Here is a 22,967-nt window from a genome sequence, read left to right on the forward strand (position 1 = left end):
TCCGTACAGGCGTAAGTTCTTAACTGATGGTCTTGTTTTAAAGACTATTTCATAAGGAGTTTTCTTCACCGTCGTGTTAGCCAGTGTTCGATTCTTCAAATATGCTGCAGTTTTGATACATTCAGGCCAGAACTTTCTGCTCACCTTTGCTTCACTCAATAGGCACCTCGCCATGTCCATGATCGAGCGGTTAAATCTTTCAGCTGTTCCGTTCAACTCATGTACATACGGTGGACAAGGATTAATGTATATTCCCTTTTCTCTGGCAAAACGAATAATCCGTGAATTCATATATTCCTTGCCATTGTCGCATCTTAGGTATTTTATTCTTTTTCCGCTCAGGTTTTCCATTTGATTTACATACTCCACAAAACAGTCATATACCTGATCCTTGGACTGGATACAATATACTTTTCCTAATTTACTGAAATCATCAATAAAAGATAGAAAATATTTTTCCCCACAGTTTCCAGTTGTATTGTGAGGACCATTTAGATCAGTATGTATTATTTCCAAAATATCTTTGGCTTTGCTCCTGTTATTCTGAAATGGTAAATTACACATTTTATTTTCTATGCATACAGCGCATTTTACATACTCTGATCCCAATTCCATAGGTAGATCACTCAGTAATTCATTCTTGCTCAATGTATTCAAATAATTAAAGTTTATGTGTCCAAGAATTCTGTGCCATTTTCCTTTTGGTGAGAGCGTTATCTTTTTATTGTCACTTATTATATTAGTGTATGCGCCCTTTCTATTTTGATTACCTGTCATACACCTCATTTTATACAAGTTCCCCTCCTTGACTGCTACTGCTATTAATTGGTTTTGTTGATTGTATATTTTGGAGGTATTCTCTTTTGATACAATTCTATTCTTTTCTGTAATCTTTGAATAACTTAACAAATTTACGTGCATATCTCTGACAAAAAATACATTTGGAATTTTTACCTGCGACATCTCATTTTGTACTGGGAACATAGCTGTTATTCGTCCAACTTTGGTTGCTTGTAGTACTCGCCCATCACCTATTCTGACACTTACTGGAGATTTTAACGTGATACACTCATCATACCATTTGTCTTCGTTTATGATATGATCCGTGCATCCGCTATCCAGTAACCAGACCATTTCCTTGGTTTTAATTTCCTCTTCTACCCTGACCTCCGATGTGTTTACTTGTACTATGAAACTACTTCCTTCTTGTATCGACCCGTCATTTTGCGTTCCACTCCTGTAACTGTTATACGCTCCACGCTGAATCCCTCTGTATCTGTATGACCGTCCACGGTTTTGCTGTGGTCTTCCTCTGCCACGCTCGTATTGTCCAGGCTTCCAATGTGTCTGTTGATTTCCTATATTTGTTTGACGACAATATTTTTGTACGTGGCCTACTTTACCACATCCAAAGCACTTATATTGTTTGTTCGTCCCTGCACTTGATTGTATTGCAGAGAAAGCATTCGTCTTATCTACTTGTACACTTTCCTCTGCTTTATTTACCCCTTCTTTGAACTTCATTTTCAATTTTCCTTTGAGATATTCTACATTCCTCTCGTTTTCAGGTAGCACATCTATGAGGTCCCCAATATAACTATATGATTGTGGCAGTGCTTTAATCATATAATTTAACTTTTCCTGTTCAGTTATATTTGCACCAGCTGACTTTAATTCATTTATAGCTTTCTCAAACTCATCAAAGAAGGTTGTTATATCTTGGTAATCCTTTAATTTTATATTCTCCACATTATTTCTACACACAATCTGTAGAGCAGTGGATTCTTTGAGATACATTTCATCAAATTTTGCTATGATCTCAAAAGCAGTATCCACGTTGCTTATATATTCTAATTGTTTGTTTGTTATGGCACTGTATATGTAATTTACTGCCTTAATATCCATCGTATTCCACGTGTTCAGGTCATCGGCCTCAATTTTCTTCCTTTCTACAACCACATTGCACCGTTTATATTTTAAAAAGGTCATTATCCGTTTTTTCCAGTTTTTATAATCCGCTCCATCGAATATAGGAATAATAATATCATCGCACTTCATGTGTGCCATCTCGAATTCTCTCGAATGTATCACTGTTCTAAATAACCGATTTCTAGAACTTTCCACAGTTCTAACCTAAAAAAATTTTCCTTGTTCTTCGTAGTTTTCAAACTTTGTAAAACTGGTGTACAAATTTTCAACCAAATTATCAACCACGGACCTCTGCTACCATGTTAATAATAAAATAATGCTTTAGGTTTTTAGAACACTTATATAATATATTCTGTTTAATATAATGAACATTAACTTGCTGAACACGTGTGTCTCTTTCGTAACCATACTTCGATCTACAAACCTATAGATCTCTCTAACAGATGTCGCTCATCCACACACACTCTGGCGGTCTGCGCACGCACTCTGCATAATACATGCATACTTCCATATCCAACAATTTTAATTAGAAGAATCTCACAAATACGTTGGTAATTCCGTAAAAAAAGATTGAAAAATAAAAAACTTTCCTATGTGCATTGATGTAATCGGTACGCAGCCTTTTGAACTGTGTCGGCTGCCTCGTACCTCAGTCCCTCTTTGTCGTTTACGAGCTGTCGTAAAAAAAGTTCTGGTACATATGTTGATAGTCTAAAAATATGATCACAATGCTATTTTTCAATTTCTCTAAAAAACCTGCATTTGTCGAATTTTTGCGTGTTTTTCACTTTGTGTAATTAACATTTTGAACCAAAAAAGCGGGAAAAAATCTCAAATATCAATTTCAATTAAATGCAATTATATGATTAAATTAATGCAAGTAAATGGGGAAAATGGACCGAAAATTGAATGGCACAACGGCTGTTTAAATAATTCGAAGGACTATCTCGTCCGGCTAGGCCCTTCATTCCAAATTGTAATATTCCAATATTCCAATATCATTTTCAATATTTCAAGTACTATTTAAAACTATTAATGAGTATTAACAACAAAATATTTTAAATAGAAAACTAAATTTTGACAAATAAGATAAGATTATAGCAAGCTTGCTATAAATGTCGAAAACTCGAGTCTGGCCAGATATGAGACATTCAATTTTCAGGAAACACTATTCTATGATTACGAACGGAGAAAAGGGAAGTGAAGCTCGAGGGCTTCGGTCGCCGTGGAATGGAGTGAAACATTGTAACATGATACGGGTCGGGTCGGGTATATCAGTGTGAGACTACTAATCAAACAACAAAGCTTAATTATTTATCATTATTTTTTTATAGGATTTTCCTTAACATATTTGGTGAATTTTGTTTCTTTTTATGAAAATGATACCAAAATTATATAATTCCGATGATATTTGCTTATGCAATGAGCAACGCAAGTTTCGGACACAAAGAAGGACAGCGTCGGGAAAAAAAGAGACGCGGAGAGTCCTTATTCTTTTAAGATTTCGACTTCGACTTCGTCTGCTAGCTCTTCGTCTCGTCGCACAATGTACTCATAAATGAATCATGTTTCAGGAAGTGGTTCAGTTCAGAATGAAATAAAATAATGTTACACGGACTTTTTAAATAGCGTCATATATGGTGCAAGAAATATTCGTATAGAGTCAAATAGAATTATCTTTTTAGATATCTTCGTACGAAATACTGCCTCTAAATAACATTGTATGGACAGGAGCCGTCGAAAATTAGTTTAATTAGTTAATACTTTTATCTTGTTACTACCTCTACTTTAATAATTGCAGTCAATAATGCTGTCGAGCATTACAAGTATGGGATAAATAAGTAAAAAAATTAATTTTCTGTTTCCTACTAAGGATCTTAATAAGAACGATTGAATTTTGTCATTACACAACATAACAAAATATTTTTTAAGAATCATTATTTTATATATGACGCAATAATGTTCAAATTACTTTTAAATTCCAATACATTTGTAGAATATTACGTAGTAATTACTTCCATTTTTCCTACATCTATAAACTATCGATTATATTGTAAACAATTATTACAATGGTGATAATAAGGAAAATAAGAATGCAATAAGAGAATTATATATAGTATTATAAGGCAATTACAGAATAGGTAATGTCAGCATTCTACTATATCATTCTTCTTCAACTTGACGAATATCTCGTCGATTGTGGAACTTTTAGCGCTGTGGTATATCAGATCACTGTAACTTTCACGTTATCCCCGCGCCCGTTGCGCCCGGTTACCGGGCTCGCTGAATAGCACAGGGGCTGGCAGTCTTTAATAGTATCTCGTCGGTGGCGTGAGGGCTCGTAGTGTTCCCTGGACACAATCTTGGCACATGATGTCGTTGCCACAATCCGGGATATCGTGCCCAGTTTAACGATCGCGCCGTTGTAAGAGGGCAGCACATAGCCGCACTAACTCTTCCTTTTTACTTATTTTGTACGCATTCGAGGCGGGAAAATTAAATGATAGATTTTATTTATTGTAGTATTTGTAGTAGTTTTCCTAGACTGCGGATCTTTATGCAAAATAAAAATTGTCTGCATCGATTGCAAGAGATAGAAACTAAATTGAATGTTACTTCTTCTCTCTTAATGGGTCTTTATGCAAAAAAATTCTCGTCGTATAAGGGAAAAGAAAATTTATATTTTTTTATTTTTTAATACGCCGCAGGGGGAGTTGGTGAAGACATAGGGACTGTGATAGGGACAATGGCACACAAGGAATAATAAATATTATAATTTTTTATTATTACTATGCTTTATTATTGGAAATTACAAAAATTTACAACCTTTACATGGACCTAAATCTACAGAGTGAGTCACCTAACGTTTGCACCTCAAATATCTTTGTTGTTTCGAAAGATACGTAAAATATGGTAAAGACAAAGTTGAATGGTACAATGGGGCTGACACGATGCTAAAAAATTTTTGTTTTTATGTCATTTTTTTAGAGATATCAAGGTCATCTTGACTTTTTTTAAATGGAATGAGGTATTTTTTAATACATCAATCGATGCAGCTGGACATTCATTATAAAAGAGTACTAACTTATGTACAGTCAGCGACAATAATAAGTGGACACCCTTAAAAATCGCACAACTTTTTAGAAATTGGTCCAAAGGACTTGAATTCTTTTAAGATGTTAGACCGGCTAGTTCGCTAGAGAATAAGTAAACAAAAATTTATTACGATTGCAATTGGTAGTAATTATACAAAATATTAAAAAATGATGTTTTGACAACTTTTTTATCTGGGCCTGTAACGATAATTTAAAAAATGCGTTTTATAGATTTCGGTAACTTATATGCATACTGAAAATTTCATCGAAATCGGTCAACATTGCAATGAGCTACATACGTTTAAAGATGAGAGCTTAAGGGTGAAAGTCGCAGATTTTCAGCCTTGCCAGGGAATTTCGCCCTTACGTGATCATCTTTAAACGTTTGTAGCTCATTGCAATGTTGACCGATTTCAATGAAATTTTCAGTATGCATATAAGTTACCGAAATCTATAAAACGCATTTTTTAAATTATCGTTACATGCCGAGATAAAAAAGTTGACAAAACATCATTTTTTAATATTTTGTAAACGTTACACAAGTATGTAAACGCTAACGTCTTAGTACGACAGTAATGGTGTTTTAGAGTTATTTAAATTGAAATATCTCGTGAACTACTAACTTTTCGACATACATAGGTTAGTACTTTTTTTTTACAACAAATGTCCAGCTGGATCGATTGATGTATTAAAAAATACCTCATACCATTTAAAAAAGTCAAGATGACCTTGATATCTCTAAAAAAATGACATAAAACAAAATTTTTTTTGGCATCGTGTCAGCCCCATTGTACCATTCAACTTTGTCCTTACCATATTTTACGTATCTTTAGAAACAACAAAGATATTTGAGGTACAAACGTTAGGTGACTCATCCTGTATATATTGTGATTATTACACGTTGTTGCCTCTGCTTCCCCAAACTTGTGGCCCGTAGTACGTTCTGGCATAGGCGGGATACCTCAAAAATGCAAAGAAAATCAGTAATGTACAATATATGTATGTGCGTTGAATGGCATAATTAGATATACGTACCACGCGAAAAATTAGAGGTCTTCCTCTTCCCTGGTTGCCGCAGCTTCCTTCTCCTCCTTCCTTGGATAGCACATTATATTTTTCCTCCGTTCTGTAAATTAGATTTTCAATTACACAGTGAGTAAATGTGAGTATTTAATCTTCTTCGCTTATTTCTCATCTCAACGAATTTTCTAATTTCTGGTGCTACAATTACAAAAGGTCTTCTGATGTTTTTCATCAACTAATATATCTAACTGATTCAAATATTGCAATGATATTAATAAAAAATCGATTAAAGTTGAACGACAAACAAAAGAATGTACTACCAGAAATGAAAAAATTCCATGATGAGAAGCAAGTGAAGAAGATTAAATACTTGCCTTACTGAATTGGTTTTAGCCATCATTTTGCCGATTTAGAATATTGTTAAGCTAATTCTAATCTGAATGGGTCAAAGCTGAATTGTGTTGGATTTGTCTAAAGTGATAAATGATAATAATGATAATGAAAAGAGAGTGATAAAGTGATAAAAAAAAGTGATAAAGAAATAAACAATTTACTATTTTGGACTCTACATTGAAGTGAACATACTCGCCCCGTAGCACCTCATACGTGATGGCACATGGCACTGTCGCGTGGTGTGCCGACAAGCGTTCTCACGCTTTTTCACGCGAAGATTTTGGGAGACATTTGAGCAAAATGAAACCTTCCTTTCTTCCTTCCTTCCACGTAGTGCACGTAATCCAAGTAATCCACGTAATCACATAATCCAAGCAAGTCAATCTAATAGTCAAATAGTCAGATGTCGCAACGCAGACCGCACTCGCGAGTGTAACGTGTAACCACAAAAAATTTCAGTTTATGCATTTATTGAATTTATAGTGTAGGATTAGGTATTTACCAGAAAAAACGTGATGAAAATAAATTCAAAAGGCTCGAAAAAATAATACAATTTAAACAATGTCCTTGTCAAACCATTAGTGATCAAAACATTAAACGACAATATGTATCTCGAAAGTGAAAGTGTGTGACATGCGGCGTCCTCCTGACAACCACAGATATTACGACATTTACGACCGAGCTAAGCGAACGAGAACTTGAGAGACTTGAGAACAGAGTTGGGCAAAATGTAATTTCAATTACAGTTACAATTACTTGCCAATTACTGTAATTTGGAATTGCAGAAATACAATTACAATTACATGTAATTGTAATTGGAATTGCAATTACTTGACGAATCACTGTAATTGTAATTGTGGTCCGCAATTACAATTACTGGTTGAGCGAAAGTAATTGCAATTCCAATTCCAATTACATGTAATTGTAACTGTAATTGTTAGTAGCAGTTACAAGACTTACAAGTAATTGTAGCTGGTAGCTGCAATTACTTGTAACTGCTACTAACAATTACAGTTACAATTACATGTCATTGGAATTGGAATTGCAGAAATACAATTACAATTACATGTAATTGTAATTGGAATTGCAATTACTTTCGCTGAACCAGTAATTGTAATTGTGGTCCGCAATTACAATTACTGGTTGAGCGAAAGTAATTGCAATTCCAATTACAGTTACATGTAATTGTAATTCAAGATGTAATTAATTACTCATGTAATTAATTCCTGCCCAACTCTGCTTGAGAACTGTTGAGAGAACAATGGAAAACAACTGAAAACTGCTGAAAACTGAACGGCAGTTTCCCCTTCCCTGACGTATCGTCGTATCCGTGAGCGGCCGGTGAGGTGTCGACCTGTGTCTGTGTCGACCGCGCCTGCCCGTGTTGGTGCCTGTTCGATTGCACGCGCGCTACACACAAGCGTACCTCTACTCTGTCCGTGTGAACTGTGAACTACCTGCTCGACTGATCTACGCCGCGCTGACGCGTTCCTCCGGTTTTCACGTTACCGAAATTTCGAAAGCATGAGGCGAAAAGTCGGAATCTGGAGACGGCAAGCATTTGAATCTCGGGCACAGCACGAGGCACGCACATTTTGCTATAACTTTCGATCTAAAAGAGATATCGACGAGAAATTAGGCCTAATTTTTTTTGAAAAATCGGTTTTAACGATGTAAACAGAAAAAAATATATTTTGTATTTTTTAAATAATGTTTTAGTTGATTCTTAAGGTATAGCCGGAAAAGATGTTCAGAAGTATCCAACCAAATTTGTTTTTAGTCACGTCATGTTCAACAGAAAATTATGAAAAAATTCATGAATATTCTACCGAATAGCATACACTACTGAGATTTTTTTCAAAATTTTTGGTTGCAAAAACGATTTTTAAACAAATCGGAAAACATAAAATTGCCATATTATTACATATTATTATTGCCATATAAACATATTATCACATTAGTTGTGTCTCATCCTAATTATTAATGTGTATTTTTTCAGATTTTTCGGATTATGGAAACATGTTTTAAAAAATTGAAAACCTCCTAACAAACTTAGTTTCAGTACTTACAATTAGATACAATTCAGTACTTAGATATTATTGAAGCAATTGTTCTTAATTTTTTCATAATTTTTTAGAGATTGAATCTTCGGGCCCCGAATCGAATCCCGCTACTAATCGTTTCTTTCAGTAAATACTTGTTGGTTCGGGTTTTAATGAATAGTTTAATCAAAAACATTTTTTAATTGTCTGCAGTCTACATTTATTTTCAACTTAAAGGACTGATGCAGTACTTTAAGTTGAAAATAAATGTAGACAATTAAAAAATGTTTTTGATTAAACTTTTCATTAAAACCCGAAGCAACAAGTATTTACTAAAAGAAACAGAAGCAACGGGATTCGATTCGGGGCCAGAAGATTTGCAGCCACATAGTTGTTTTGTTAACGACTAATCTCTAAAAAATTAAGAACAGTTCCTTCAATAATATCCAAGTACTGAATTTTTATAAAACTGGAATCTCTAACACTTCAATACAAAATATGCATTTTCTTCGAATGTTTGGAGGTTTTCAATTTTTATAAAACATGTTTCCATAATAAAAAAAACCTGAAGAAATACACATTAATAATCAGGATTAGACATAACTAACGTAATAATATAAAATAAATGTGGTCAACTGAAGACCAATATAAAATCGGCAGTTTTATGTTTTCCGATTCGTTTAAAAATAGATTATGCAACCGAAATTTTGAAAAAATCTCAGTCGTGTATGCTATTCGATAGAATGTTCATGAATTTTTTCATAATTTTCTGTTGAACATGACGTGACTAAAAACAAATTTGGTTGGATACTTCTGACCATCTTTTCCGGCTATACCTTAAGAATCAACGAAAACATTATTTTAAAAATGCAAAATATATTTCCGTTTACATCATTAGGCCTAATTTTTCTTCGATATCTCTTTTAGATCAAAAGTTATAGCACAGTGCGCCGCGCGCTGTGCCGGGATTCACATGAGCGCCGCACAGTGGGGCCTTTCGTCCAAATCGGAGACAAAATCAAAGAACTTTCGATAGAAATGAGGCAGAGCGATGAAATTTTTTTAAAATTAAAGCTGAAACATTACAGAATATGGGAAAAATAGGGAGATTATGGTAAGAATGTTTTTTAACGTTGCGAAAATTCGTTAAACTTGCACAATTTCGAGAAAATTGTGGTTTTTCCAATACCACGCGCGGAAAAAATTTTTCTAAATTTTTACCATATATCATTTCCCGTAGATTTTGTCACGCTGATTTCAAATCTGGTCTCGAAATTTGTCTACGACCTCAGGATATTGCAAAATCGATTCCTTGAAATTCTACATGTTTAACGAATTTTCTCAAGGTTAAAAAACGTACTTACCATAATCTCCCTATTTTTTCCATATTCTGTAATGTTTCAGCTTTAATTTAAAAAAAATTTCATCGCTCTGCCTCATTTCTATCGAAAGTTCTTCGATTTTGTCTCCGATTTGGACGAAAGGTCCCACTGTGCGCCGTCTCCAGATTCTGACTTTTCGCCTTGGCCTCATGCTTTCGAAACTTCGGTACATAACGTGAAAACTCTGCCCGTCTGAGCGCCTGTTCGATTGTTTGCGCGGTACACACAAGCGTACCTCCACTCTGTCTGTGTGAACTACCTGCTCGACTGATCGACGCCGACGCGTTCCTTCGATTTTTACGTTGCCGAAGTTTCGGAAGCATGAGTCGGAAAGTCGGAATCTGGAGACGGCGCGCATTTGAATCCCGGCACAGCGAGCGGCGCGGCGATAACAGAACATACGGACAATACATAGAACGTCCGTATATTAGGATATTCGGATAATGGTGGTACGGATACGGGAGTCTCTACTGTATTTAAAGAACAAGTAGACATAATTGAAATCGTAATTCTAATTGCAATTTTATAGCACTCAATATATGTAAATAGTACCGTATACTCATCTTTTTTTTATCGATGAATATGATCACTAACTAAAATAAATTCCTAATAAGATAAAAAAATGTTAACAACCCATTCAACCCATTAAAAAGTGTTAAACACGCGACTGAACATGTTGGTGAAAGTCTCATTTGGGGGTGAACGGAACAAAATTTAAGCTAGTGCTTGGTGTTTTCCAGCCATCTGGAAAGAAGAAACGGTGTAGCTTCGAATAATTTTCTGTCAGGGCGGCGAAGGCTTCGGTCGCCATGGCCAAGTGGTGCAATAAATACGGCCAGGTAACACGACGCGCCACGGCCAACCAAGCATATCGGCATGAAACCACTAACAAGTAAATTGCAGACCTTGTTTATTTTTCGTAATTGTTTCATGTAAATGACGCTAGCTGCTTCGTGTGGCGTTCTTCCGATTAAAAAAAGACTAAACTCGAGATAGAATTTGGACTGTGGATAGTGGATTTATTAAAAGTCTTCGAATAACGGCACAATTAATTTTCTACTGAAACCGAAATAATACCGGTATTTTTTCGGTTTTTCCAATGCTTAGGTTGCTCCAAATGAAAAAGGAACTACATAAAACATTCAGCTAAAGACCTTCCAGATGTACCTCCCAACAAAGTGATTTTTAGCCAGCCGAAAGAAGCACAGCCGATGTAGCCAGATGTATTCTTTATAACCGTAGCTACCTGCAACCGAACATACTCCTTGGTTTCAAATCCTTGCTTTAGTTTATTAAAACGGAGTAGACTCGTTTTCAGGATTGCAAGGGTGCGGGATTCGTCTCTTCTCATCTCTCGATAATAATACAAACACGGGGTTTTTCACTAGTCAAAAACGCTAGAAAAAAGATCGATCTAGGACACTATCTGCCTCAAAAGTCCTATTTTTTCGTTTAGGAGGCGTAATTGGCATTATTCGGCAGCATGTATATGAAAATAGCTTGTATGCTTCCGAATAATTTTTAATTTTTCGCCTCGTAAACGGAAAATAGGACTTTTGAGGGAGATGGGGCCCTAGAACGATCTTTTATCTAGCGTTTTTGACTAGTGAGAAATCCCGTGTTTGTATTATTATTGTGGGGTTCGAATAAATTAACATTAGGTCTAAGAGCGTCTAGTATTTTGTATCCTGACCATTTGGGACACAGATGGTTTGCAGGCGAGCGGCGATGGCCTGCAGAACCGTGTCCCAAGTCCCAAACAGTCCCAAATGGTCCCAAACCTTCGCGGAAAAAACCGTTACGTTTATTACTCAGGTATAGATCGTGGGGGAGAAGTAAAAGAACGACTGGCGACGGGAGCCCTTGACGAAGGGAAAATAGGCATAGTGGCTCTGGAAGTCAATGCGAGCAGATGGAACTGCACAGCGTAGAACAGCTTAGTACCGAGTGGACTTTTCTTTTCGATATAGTTAGTTTAGGTTAGCTTAGTATCGTTAGATCTTAAATAAAGTATATTTTCTTTTACGTTATCTTACCCTTGCAATCCTGGAAAAAGGAGATACTGGAACTGCAGTTACTCGAATTAATATTCGGACGTTCTAAAACAGACGAGAACTTTTTTAATATTGTACTAAACGATTTGAACTTTTTGGGGAGCTAGAGCAATTAGTTTACTACAGGATGTGAAAAGAAATTTTTTCAAAAATTGCAATTGATCGGAATTGTATGGAAAAATACTAAGAGTTGCATTTTACAACTTTTTTATGTGGGCCCATATTGAAAAATTGAAAAATACGCTTCGTAGATCTGTGTCGACTAAACATATTTTGAAAATTTCGTCAAAATCGGTTAACGTTGCAATGAGCTACGTTTAAAACGTTTGAAAATGGTAAAAATCGCAGATTTTCAGCCTATATCGAAGAATTCTTACATCTTTCAAGGCCTGTCGTGTTTTTCCCGCATCAACCGATTTCGATGAAACTTTCACAGTGCATATTATTTACGCAGGCCTAGAAAACGTACTTTTTAAATTTTCAATATAGGCCCGCACGAAAAAGTTGTAAAATGTAAGATTTAGTATTTTCTCTGCAATTCCGACCAAATGCAATTTTTGAAAAAATTTCTTTTCACATGATGTAGTAAACTAATTGCTCTAGCTCCCCAAAAAAGTTCGAATCGTATAGTACAATATTAAAAAAGTTATCATCTTTTTTAGATCGTCCGAATATTAATTCGTGTAACTGTACGTATTAGGGGATAATTAATGTATTACTACTTTATTGATTTATGTGTAGGTTTACTCTTAATGTAACTGTAAAGAAAATGGAACGGCAAGGGGGGAAGAAGTAACATAAGGAAGAGATAACAAAAAGGAAGAGAGTGCCCTCTATAACTCACGGCATTCGGCACATTAGTGCGACTGTGCTGTGCTAACAAATAAGATTGTCACGCCTTCCTTTTTAAATGAAATAAAATTTGATTCGTTTCTAATGAATATTTATATGAGCATTATAAAATAAATGTAGCTTTTATATGACGAGAATTTTTTTTTGCATAAAAAGTAACATTGAATTTAGTTTCTATCTCTTGCAATCAATGCAGACAATTTTTATTTTGCATAAAGATCCGCAGTCTAGGAAAACTACTACAAATACTACGATAAATAAAATCTATCATTTAATTTTCCCGCCTCGAATGCGTACAAAATAAGTAAAAAGGAAGAGTTAGTGCGGCTATGTGCTGCCCTCTTACAACGGCGCGATCGTTAAACTGGGCACGATATCCCGGATTGTGGCAACGACATCATGTGCCAAGATTGTGTCCAGGGAACACTACGAGCCCTCACGCGCATTTGTGGCCTGTACACAATCAAGGATTTTGGCTGTCTGGGTGCCATCACTACGCCAAAGTAGTGATGGGCACCATCGACTAAAAACTATCGACTAAATCGATAGTATTCAACTACTATTTTCAGTCGACTGTTTACACGTCGCCATCTTGAAATTTCAAATGTCAGTGTCAGACGATGAAACGACTAGGTTAGAAATACATAATTATGACAGGACGTGCAAATATGCAAGTAATGAAATATGTAATAGATATTTCAATACTTTAATTCATATTGGATGTTAAAATCTTATTGCTATTTATGCAATATAAACTATATATGTGATATAAATAAATTGTGTACATTTATATTTATAACGTAGTGTATGAATTTATTATTAAATAAAGACAAAATCATTCAATCACGAAATTTAATATCTCTGTACTGTCCCATACTGTCCTACTATTCATTTAACTAGCGAACATCGAGAATAAGAGTAAATACGAGAATAACCTGTAAACGACTGAAAACTATCGACTAAATTCACCCAGACAACCAACTGCTCCGTTCTGCAGCTGTACTGCGCCGCAGCTATGTCGCGTTTTGGATCCCTGCTGCCGCGCCACTGCACGGAGAACGGGGCTCGATTTTGCCTCGCCGTAAGAGGGCAACACGGTCGCGCCAGGTCGCATTAATGTAGGACGTGCTATGTGGTAGATGTCGCTAAAGTAAATGTCTATTATACAAATGTGTAGCAGCAGCAGTCTTTCTTTTTACTGACAAAATTAATATTTTTATTTAAATTACATACTACATACTATCAGGTCGTTCGGAAAGTAATTTCGTTTATCGTGTAGGGATGGCAATGCTTCCGTTTGTCATTACTAGACTGCGAATCTTTCTGCAAAGTAGAAATTGACTACATCGATTGCAAGAAATAGAAATCAAATTGAATGTTATTTCTTCAGCAAAGGAGAAAACGAAATGACTTTCCGAACGAGCTAATACATTAACATATTACAATAGGAGAGCTGCATAAAGTCTAAATAAAATCAATCTCATCATTTTCATACAAAGAAACATTTACCAGTTACTTTTAAGGTTCGGTAGGTGTAGAGGGTTGAAACGTCTTCGTGCAAAAAAAATGTGTCGTAGAAGGGAAAAGAAACTTAATTTATAATTTTCGGCTCGAGCGCGTTTCCAGCTACCCGAGTGCATCGGGCTGCCCGGGAGTGTCTCGATCTCGTCGGGCGGGTTCGGAAAGAATCGGACAAGTTCGGGCGAGCGAGTTTTCGCGCTACTCGAGATTCAATTCTGCGTTCGCACGAACTTGACCGCTTCTGTCTGACGTCTGAACGCGCTCGACGAAGTCGAGCCACTCTCGGGCCACCGGGCCACCTGATAGTGTGTCACGGATAGACTGCGTATCTTTATGCAAAATAAAAAATGTCAGCGTCGATTACAGGAAATAGAAACTAAATTGAATGTCATCTCTTCCCTTAATGATTTTAATAGAGGAGAAATCATATATTGACATCTTCAATTTAAAAAATTTTCCAACAACTATCAATTTCATCTACTCAAGTTTGCTATAAATGCATAAAGATCCGCAGTCTATTCGTGACATATCAAGCGGCCCGAGAGTGGCTCGACTTCGTCGAGTGATTTGAAAATTACAGTCAAAACGTGTTGGTCGAGGAAGTGTCGACTTCCAGCTCAATAGTAATGACCTGTCATAAATCTCCCTGTAGAGAACAGCCCCGGGAACGGCACTGAAAGAAATCGAGTCTACCGGGTTGGGTCTGCCTGGGTCTGCCTAGCCCGACCCCAGCCGCGCGCCCGTAGTCTCAATGTGTTGACTTCGATGGCGCACGCTGCGTAGTATGTGTGACCGCTGTAATAAGTATTTCAATACAGCCGAAAATGCATGTGAAACGAGTTCTGCCTCCTCCACTCTGATCCAATCGTCCGCGCATTCGCACCTAGACACGTCACCGTAATCCTGCCTGGGAACCTTCTTCTCAGGCTTACACCAAGTACAATGTCACCAGTTCGAATCCATGCGTGTTGGCGTCTTGCCGCCATCCCCTACAATTGCGTAGTATGTAGTGGGCGGTAACGGTATCGTATCCTAACCCACTGCTGTTCCGCTATCGCTCGTACTTACGAGGCAGTGTATTGGATCACTTGTTGGACATAGACAAATCTAAAATGTTTTTTCACTACGTGAATGAAATATGTAATTTCAGGACCGACGCTGTCGATCCTTACGTTAGAAAATGTCTGTTCCAGGGTTGTTACCTTTCACTTAAAAAGGCATCGTTGGTGAAGACTGGTTGCTAATATTATTCTCGAGGTGTAAATGGGGTTATTTAGTCGTAAACAGCGTCCGTTGCCAGCTCCTTGTGACGCCAATTTTTATACCTCCATTTCTTTTGAAGGGCTCATTTTACAGTGGAAACTCCAAGGAATATAAACATATTTTGTTCAAAATTTAAATCACTGACGCACAGTGGTCTGGATTGGAAAATCGTGTGCCATTTTGTTATAACTTTTGAACCAGTAGAGATACTGCAATGAAATTTTCACTAAAAATATTTAAAAAATAGTCATTTTTAACTATAGGTAATTAAATATTTTTTGCGTTTGTTAAACAATAATTTTTTATAAATTTTCATTGATATTTCTGATTTAAAAAAAAATTTTTGGAATATAATCGTACATACTATTTTTTACTGTCTAAATATGTATTTTTTATATTTATGTTTCACACATGTGTAACGTTTTATGGAATACGTAAAATATAAATTTGAGAAGTCTTGTTGCAATCAACATACACAAAAAAAATTACCGTAAAGGTAAAAACGCATTACAAGCGTGTCAAAGATATTTTATATAATAATTTATAATGATTAAAAAACGAAACGAGCCTACTACCTTATATCTTTATTTTACTAGAGGTGAGCGAAATATCAGAACGAAACAGAATTGAAAAACTTCTATTATATTTTAATACTAAAGAATTACCTCGGATGCAATATTTAACACTAAAATCTTACATTTTTCGCTATGTGAAGTCATCTGAATAATTTGTACCAACAATATACCTCGCAAACATTCTATTACCAACTTTAATGGCTTTAAACAATAATAATTTGAGCGGGCGGAGAGGGGCGGAATTAATTTTTTCATGATTATTTAGAAGGAAGGTGTACTAAAAATATTCCAATTAATTAGAAAGCTAAACTCGGCTAAACTTTAAAGATATACCATCTTAAATGGAAAGGACTTCACAAATTTTTCTTACGGCATTGAGCATTATTATATAAATAGAGTATTTACGTTAATAAATAATAGAAAGATATGATTTTTATCACAAAAGTCTGCTCTTCAATATAAAAAAAAGCGAGAGATAATATTAAATAGGAACGTCAGGGCACCGCATCACAGAGAAGCAATTTTTCTCGTGAAAAATCCTCCTCTTAAAATGTCCTATTTTCAATGTTTATTGCAACTATTATATTTATTAAATTGTACTATTTTCTTCATTTCCGAGGTCTGTGAACATTTGGGAAGCAATGTTTATAGATATCGATACGAGAAAGTTCGTTTTTGGGCAGAAAGGCACACGATTTTCCAATCCAGACCACTGTGTGACGGCTCATCGAAAAAGACGTAAAAAACGAATTAGTTTAAATTTTTCGACTCCATACAGTTGATGGTCGAGGTTAAAAAAATAATTTTGCAATAGCCCAATCCTTTCCTAATAAAACCACCAAAAAAAAAGTGTAGCTCAATCGGATTTCAACGAAAATATGATTTCATGATGTTTCGTTGACAAAAAATTCGATTTTTTGGAAAATCCTGAGGTGGTAGACAAATTCTGAGACCAGATTTGAAATAAGCGTGGAAGAATGTACGGGAAATGATGTACAGCATGTTGCAAAAATGTTTTATTGAAATTGTGCAGGTTTAACGAATTTTGTCAAGGTTAAAAAACGTTCGTACCATCATTTCCCTACTTTCCGCATATTCTGCAAAGTTAGAGCTTTAATTTAAAAAAAAATTCATCGTTCTATCTCTTTTCTATCGAAAGTTATTCGACTTTAACACAGAAACTTGCGGCGACCCGTGCAGCGACCCTTGCAGCGACCCAATAGCTGCACGGGTCGCTGCAAGGGTCGCCGCCTGGATCGCGACGGAATGGCCAAAAAAGGTGTGTCACAGCACTGACCGACCAGTCCTGAACCGCTAGAGGACTCATCAGTAAGGCGGGCCCTGCCCGAGACGCTGCGATATCGGAAGGTGGTTTAAGACTGTATATATAGAGATCGGTGACGGATCAGGTAGCAGCGAGAAAGGTCTTTCTTTGACTATCTGTCCATCTTGTGGCAAATGTAGGAAATTAGCTGCCACAAAAGAGAGCGAGTTATTATTGTCCGCTTCTGTCCGAACGCGCCCGACGAGGTCGACCACGTTCGGGCCACCCGCCCGATGTGTTACGGATAGACAGCGGGTCTTTATGCAAAATAAAAAACGTCAGCGTTGATTACAAGAAATAGAAACTCAAAAGAATGTCATCCCTTTCCTTAATGATTTTAATAAAGGAGAAATCATATATTGACATTTTCAATTTTAAAAATTTTCCAACAACTATCAATTTCATCTGCTCAATTTTGCTATAAATGCATACAGATCCCAAGTCTATCCGTTACACATCGGGCGGCTCGAGAGCGGCTCGACATCGGCGAGTGATTTGAGGAGTTGGTGACAGATGGATAGACCGTATGGCGATTAACTTCATCAATCGATTGAATCAATTCGATCAAATTTGTTGCCGGTCAAATCTGGAGTCGGTGAAATGTCGGCGAAAACCGTGTGCGCCGTCCGGCGCAATGTTCGTCGAAATGTCATAACATCTCCAAAAATTCAAGTCTTTTAGTCTCGAATCTAATGTCGTTAATGCTTCGTACAGCGCTGAACATTTCGCTTTGAAACTTTAATTCACTGTGTGAAATTAGGGACTTAATCCCGGTAAAATATTTATACATACCGGACAATACCGGTAACGGTACTATGCCAAGCGGCTGAAATAACACCGAAACCGTTAATATACTTTTTCGAGCAAAAGCTCCTGAAAAACGAAGTTTGGGCTTTTGTTGTGCCATGGCCGAACTGCAATGTGCCACCAGCCGTACCCTTAGGAGTTAATAGCCGTAATAACCATAAAGACATTAAAGACCAAATCGGTCTAACCAGATTCCTTGGGGTTACCGTGCGCTCGCTACCCCCGCCATATAAAAGATTCTGTAGACTTTTTCAAATACAGTGATATCCAATATTAATACAGTATGATTGTTTAAACATGTTTAAACAACGGTTTTGGAAACAGCGGGACAAACGATTTTTTCGAATCCATATTTATTAAGCTTAAGATTTTTAAAACTAAGAAAATGAAAAAACACTATCCGATTACCCGAAATGTCATCGAAAACGGTCAACACATAAACCAGATATACATAGTAGGCATTGAAAGATGTAAAGAAAAGAATCTTTGAATTTTTCTGCTCACGATTGATCTAAATCGCAGTTTCTTATAATTGTTTTAATTTTTAATTGTTTTCGAGTATCCATATTTCCATGCGAAATAGAACTACTGTTTCGGATTTTGTTCAAATTTGGATATGTTGCAGTCTTTAGTGAAATATGAGAAAACGTATCTCAAACAATTCCTTGAAGTCTTGAAAATTGTTGGTTTTACGGACGTGTAATATGAGGTGTCACAAGTTTTTCCTTAAATTATAACGGCCAAACTAACTGTTTACCCCGACACGAGCACTTCGTTTAAAATCAGGTATGAAGGGTCGGATCAGTCCGGTAGTGGAGAAAGTGTAAGTGGGTGAATTAAAACCACTGGTTTAAACAGGGAAGCCGGGTTTCTGCGACTTCAAGATCACTTTTAATAATAATTTTAAACACGCGGTACAAATAACTGACAATTGAGATGTCGTTTCGGAGGAACAGAGATCTCTCTCAGTCATCAATCTCGACTGTTGCGGATCGGGGTCCTCGCGTAATACGCGGGCATCCCCACCATACTCTCATACTGGGGAGCTCGTTAGAAATCGTTCAAATTGAACGCGAACGGTAAAGACAATAACACGGGACGAGACGGTAGCACAATGCTTTGAACGTATTTACAATCGTGTGTCAAACACTAACAAAACGATGAAAATTAGTTTTTGGTGCTCATATACAGGGTGCTCGACATAATAAAAAGAGACACCTAGCACATATTTTTAAATTTCTTATATTTAAAGGTGGAAAGTGTACACTCCGTTATGAATAAAACCACTAGAAACGGTCCTAATTCCGTCGAGTTTAGGCTTTTCTTAATCGGCAGAACGCCACGAATTGGCTCGTGTGACTTTCGTGAGGGCAGCACGGAAAATAATTAAGTTCAGCATTCGCTCCTTAGCGGTTTCATGCCGAGCTACCTGGCTGGCCGGGGGATTGTCGGGCCGTGTTTATTGCACTACTATTGTGTTCTGGGCTCAGGCCTCAGGGCTCGACCCTCGGGCGTCGGTCGTGTTCATTGTAGCCTCGAGTTGGCCGAAAGTATTCATGGATTTATTCATTTTCGAGAAAATAGAATAAAAATAAAATCACTAACCAGTGTTGGGCAAAAATTCAATCGACGATTGACGACTAAATTTCTACTTCAATCGTTAATCGCGATTAACAATTAATATCCTCGTTTAGTCGTTAATTGTGGTTAACGAATAAATACCGATTGATCGTTATATTTGCGGATAAGATTAAATACTTATTAATCGTTAATTGCGGATAACGATTAAATTTCTACTTTAGTCGTTAATCGCGACTAACGATTATCAATCGTAAATCGGATGACCGATTAAATGCCCAACTCATCTGTCACCAACTCCTCAAATCACTCGCCGATGTCGAGCCGCTCTCGAGCCGCCCGATGTGTAACGGATAGACTTGGGATCTGTATGCATTTATAGCAAAATTGAGCAGATGAAATTGATAGTTGTTGGAAAATTTTTAAAATTGAAAATGTCAATATATGATTTCTCCTTTATTAAAATCATTAAGGAAAGGGATGACATTCTTTTGAGTTTCTATTTCTTGTAATCAACGCTGACGTTTTTTATTTTGCATAAAGACCCGCTGTCTATCCGTAACACATCGGGCGGGTGGCCCGAACGTGGTCGACCTCGTCGGGCGCGTTCGGACAGAAGCGGACAATAATAACTCGCTCTCTTTTGTGGCAGCTAATTTCCTACATTTGCCACAAGATGGACAGATAGTCAAAGAAAGACCTTTCTCGCTGCTACCTGATCCGTCACCGATCTCTATACAGGGTGAGTCACCAAACGTTACCACCTCAAATATCTTTGTTGTTTCTAAAGATACGTAAAGTATGGTAAGGACAAAGTTGAATGGTACAATGGGGCTGACACGATGCAAAAAAAAAATTTTGTTTTTATGTCATTTTTTCAGAGATATGAAGGTGACCTTCATTTTTTTAAATGGAATGAGGTATTTTTTAATACATCAATCGATGCAGCTGGACATTCGTTATAATAAAGTACTAACCTATGTATGTCGAAAAGTTATTAGTTCAGGAGATATTTCAATTTAAATAACTCTAAAATACCATTACTGTCGTACTACGACGTCAGTGTTTACTTACTTATGTAACGTCTTATCACGACAGTAATGGTGTTTTAGAGTTATTTAAATTGAAATATCTCCTGAACTAATAACTTTTCGACATACATAGGTTAGTACTTTATTATAACGAATGTCCAGCTGCATCGATTGATGTATTAAAAAATACCTCATTCCATTTAAAAAAATGAAGGTCACCTTCATATCTCTGAAAAAATGACATAAAAACAAAATTTTTTTTTTGCATCGTGTCAGCCCCATTGTACCATTCAACTTTGTCCTTACCATATTTTACGTATCTTTAGGAACAACAAAGATATTTGAGGTGGTAACGTTTGGTGACTCACCCTGTATATACAGTCTTAAACCACCTTCCGATATCGCAGCGTCTCGGGCAGGGCCCGCCTTACTGATGAGTCCTCTAGCGGTTCAGGACTGGTCGGTCAGAGCTGTGACACACCTTTTTTGGCCATTCCGTCGCGATCCAGGCGGCGACCCTTGCAGCGACCCGTGCAGCTATTGGGTCGCTGCAAGGGTCGCTGCAAGGGTCGCTGCACGGGTCGCCGCAAGTTTCTGTGTTAAAGTCGAATAACTTTCGATAGAAAAGAGATAGAACGATGAATTTTTTTTTAAATTAAAGCTCTAACTTTGCAGAATATGCGGAAAGTAGGGAAATGATGGTACGAACGTTTTTTAACCTTGACAAAATTCGTTAAACCTGCACAATTTCAATAAAACTTTTTTGCAACATGCTGTACATCATTTCCCGTACATTCTTCCACGCTTATTTCAAATCTGGTCTCAGAATTTGTCTACCACCTCAGGATTTTCCAAAAAATCGAATTTTTTGTCAACGAAACATCATGAAATCATATTTTCGTTGAAATCCGATTGAGCTACACTTTTTTTTTGGTGGTTTTATTAGGAAAGGATTGGGCTATTGCAAAATTATTTTTTTAACCTCGACCATCAACTGTATGGAGTCGAAAAATTTAAACTAATTCGTTTTTTACGTCTTTTTCGATGAGCCGTCACACAGTGGTCTGGATTGGAAAATCGTGTGCCTTTCTGCCCAAAAACGAACTTTCTCGTATCGATATCTATAAACATTGCTTCCCAAATGTTCACAGACCTCGGAAATGAAGAAAATAGTACAATTTAATAAATATAATAGTTGCAATAAACATTGAAAATAGGACATTTTAAGAGGAGGATTTTTCACGAGAAAAATTGCTTCTCTGTGATGCGGTGCCCTGACGTTCCTATTTAATATTATCTCTCGCTTTTTTTTTATATTGAAGAGCAGACTTTTGTGATAAAAATCATATCTTTCTATTATTTATTAACGTAAATACTCTATTTATATAATAATGCTCAATGCCGTAAGAAAAATTTGTGAAGTCCTTTCCATTTAAGATGGTATATCTTTAATGTTTAGCCGAGTTTAGCTTTCTAATTAATTGGAATATTTTTAGTACACCTTCCTTCTAAATAATCATGAAAAAATTAATTCCGCCCCTCTCCGCCCGCTCAAATTATTATTGTTTAAAGCCATTAAAGTTGGTAATAGAATGTTTGCGAGGTATATTGTTGGTACAAATTATTATCAGATGACTTCACATAGCGAAAAATGTAAGATTTTAGTGTTAAATATTGCATCCGAGGTAATTCTTTAGTATTAAAATATAATAGAAGTTTTTCAATTCTGTTTCGTTCTGATATTTCGCTCACCTCTAGTAAAATAAAGATATAAGGTAGTAGGCTCGTTTCGTTTTTTAATCATTATAAATTATTATAAAAAATATCTTTGACACGCTTGTAATGCGTTTTTACCTTTACGGTAATTTTTTTTGTGTATGTTGATTGCAGCAAGACTTCTCAAATTTATATTTTACGTATTCCATAAAACGTTACACATGTGTGAAACATAAATATAAAAAATACATATTTAGAAAGTAAAAAATAGTATGTACGATTATATTCCAAAAATTTTTTTTTAAATCAGAAATATCAATGAAAATTTATAAAAAATTATTGTTTAACAAACGCAAAAAATATTTAATTACCTATAGTTAAA

At 36.3% G+C, this 22,967-nt stretch overlaps 2 long non-coding RNA genes across 3 annotated transcripts in view; both read right to left on the reverse strand.

Annotated features, from left to right (window-relative positions):
- Positions 1-22,967, reverse strand: part of LOC143211088 (uncharacterized) — a 50,500-nt gene that overhangs the window by 5,181 nt on the left and 22,352 nt on the right. The gene's annotated exons all lie outside the window — the stretch shown is intronic.
- Positions 4,478-7,396, reverse strand: LOC143211089 (uncharacterized). Of its 2 annotated transcripts, none has more exons than XR_013009393.1 (3): positions 6,637-7,396; positions 6,060-6,150; positions 4,478-5,985 (listed from the first exon to the last, which is right to left on the reverse strand). It is a non-coding gene; the product is annotated as an uncharacterized LOC143211089 (long non-coding RNA). The 2 variants fall into 2 exon arrangements; XR_013009392.1 differs by having other exon boundaries at positions 4,479-5,985; positions 6,633-7,389.

This window comes from Lasioglossum baleicum, chromosome 8 (assembly GCF_051020765.1).
Source record: "Lasioglossum baleicum chromosome 8, iyLasBale1, whole genome shotgun sequence".
Lineage (NCBI taxonomy): Eukaryota > Metazoa > Arthropoda > Insecta > Hymenoptera > Halictidae > Lasioglossum > Lasioglossum baleicum.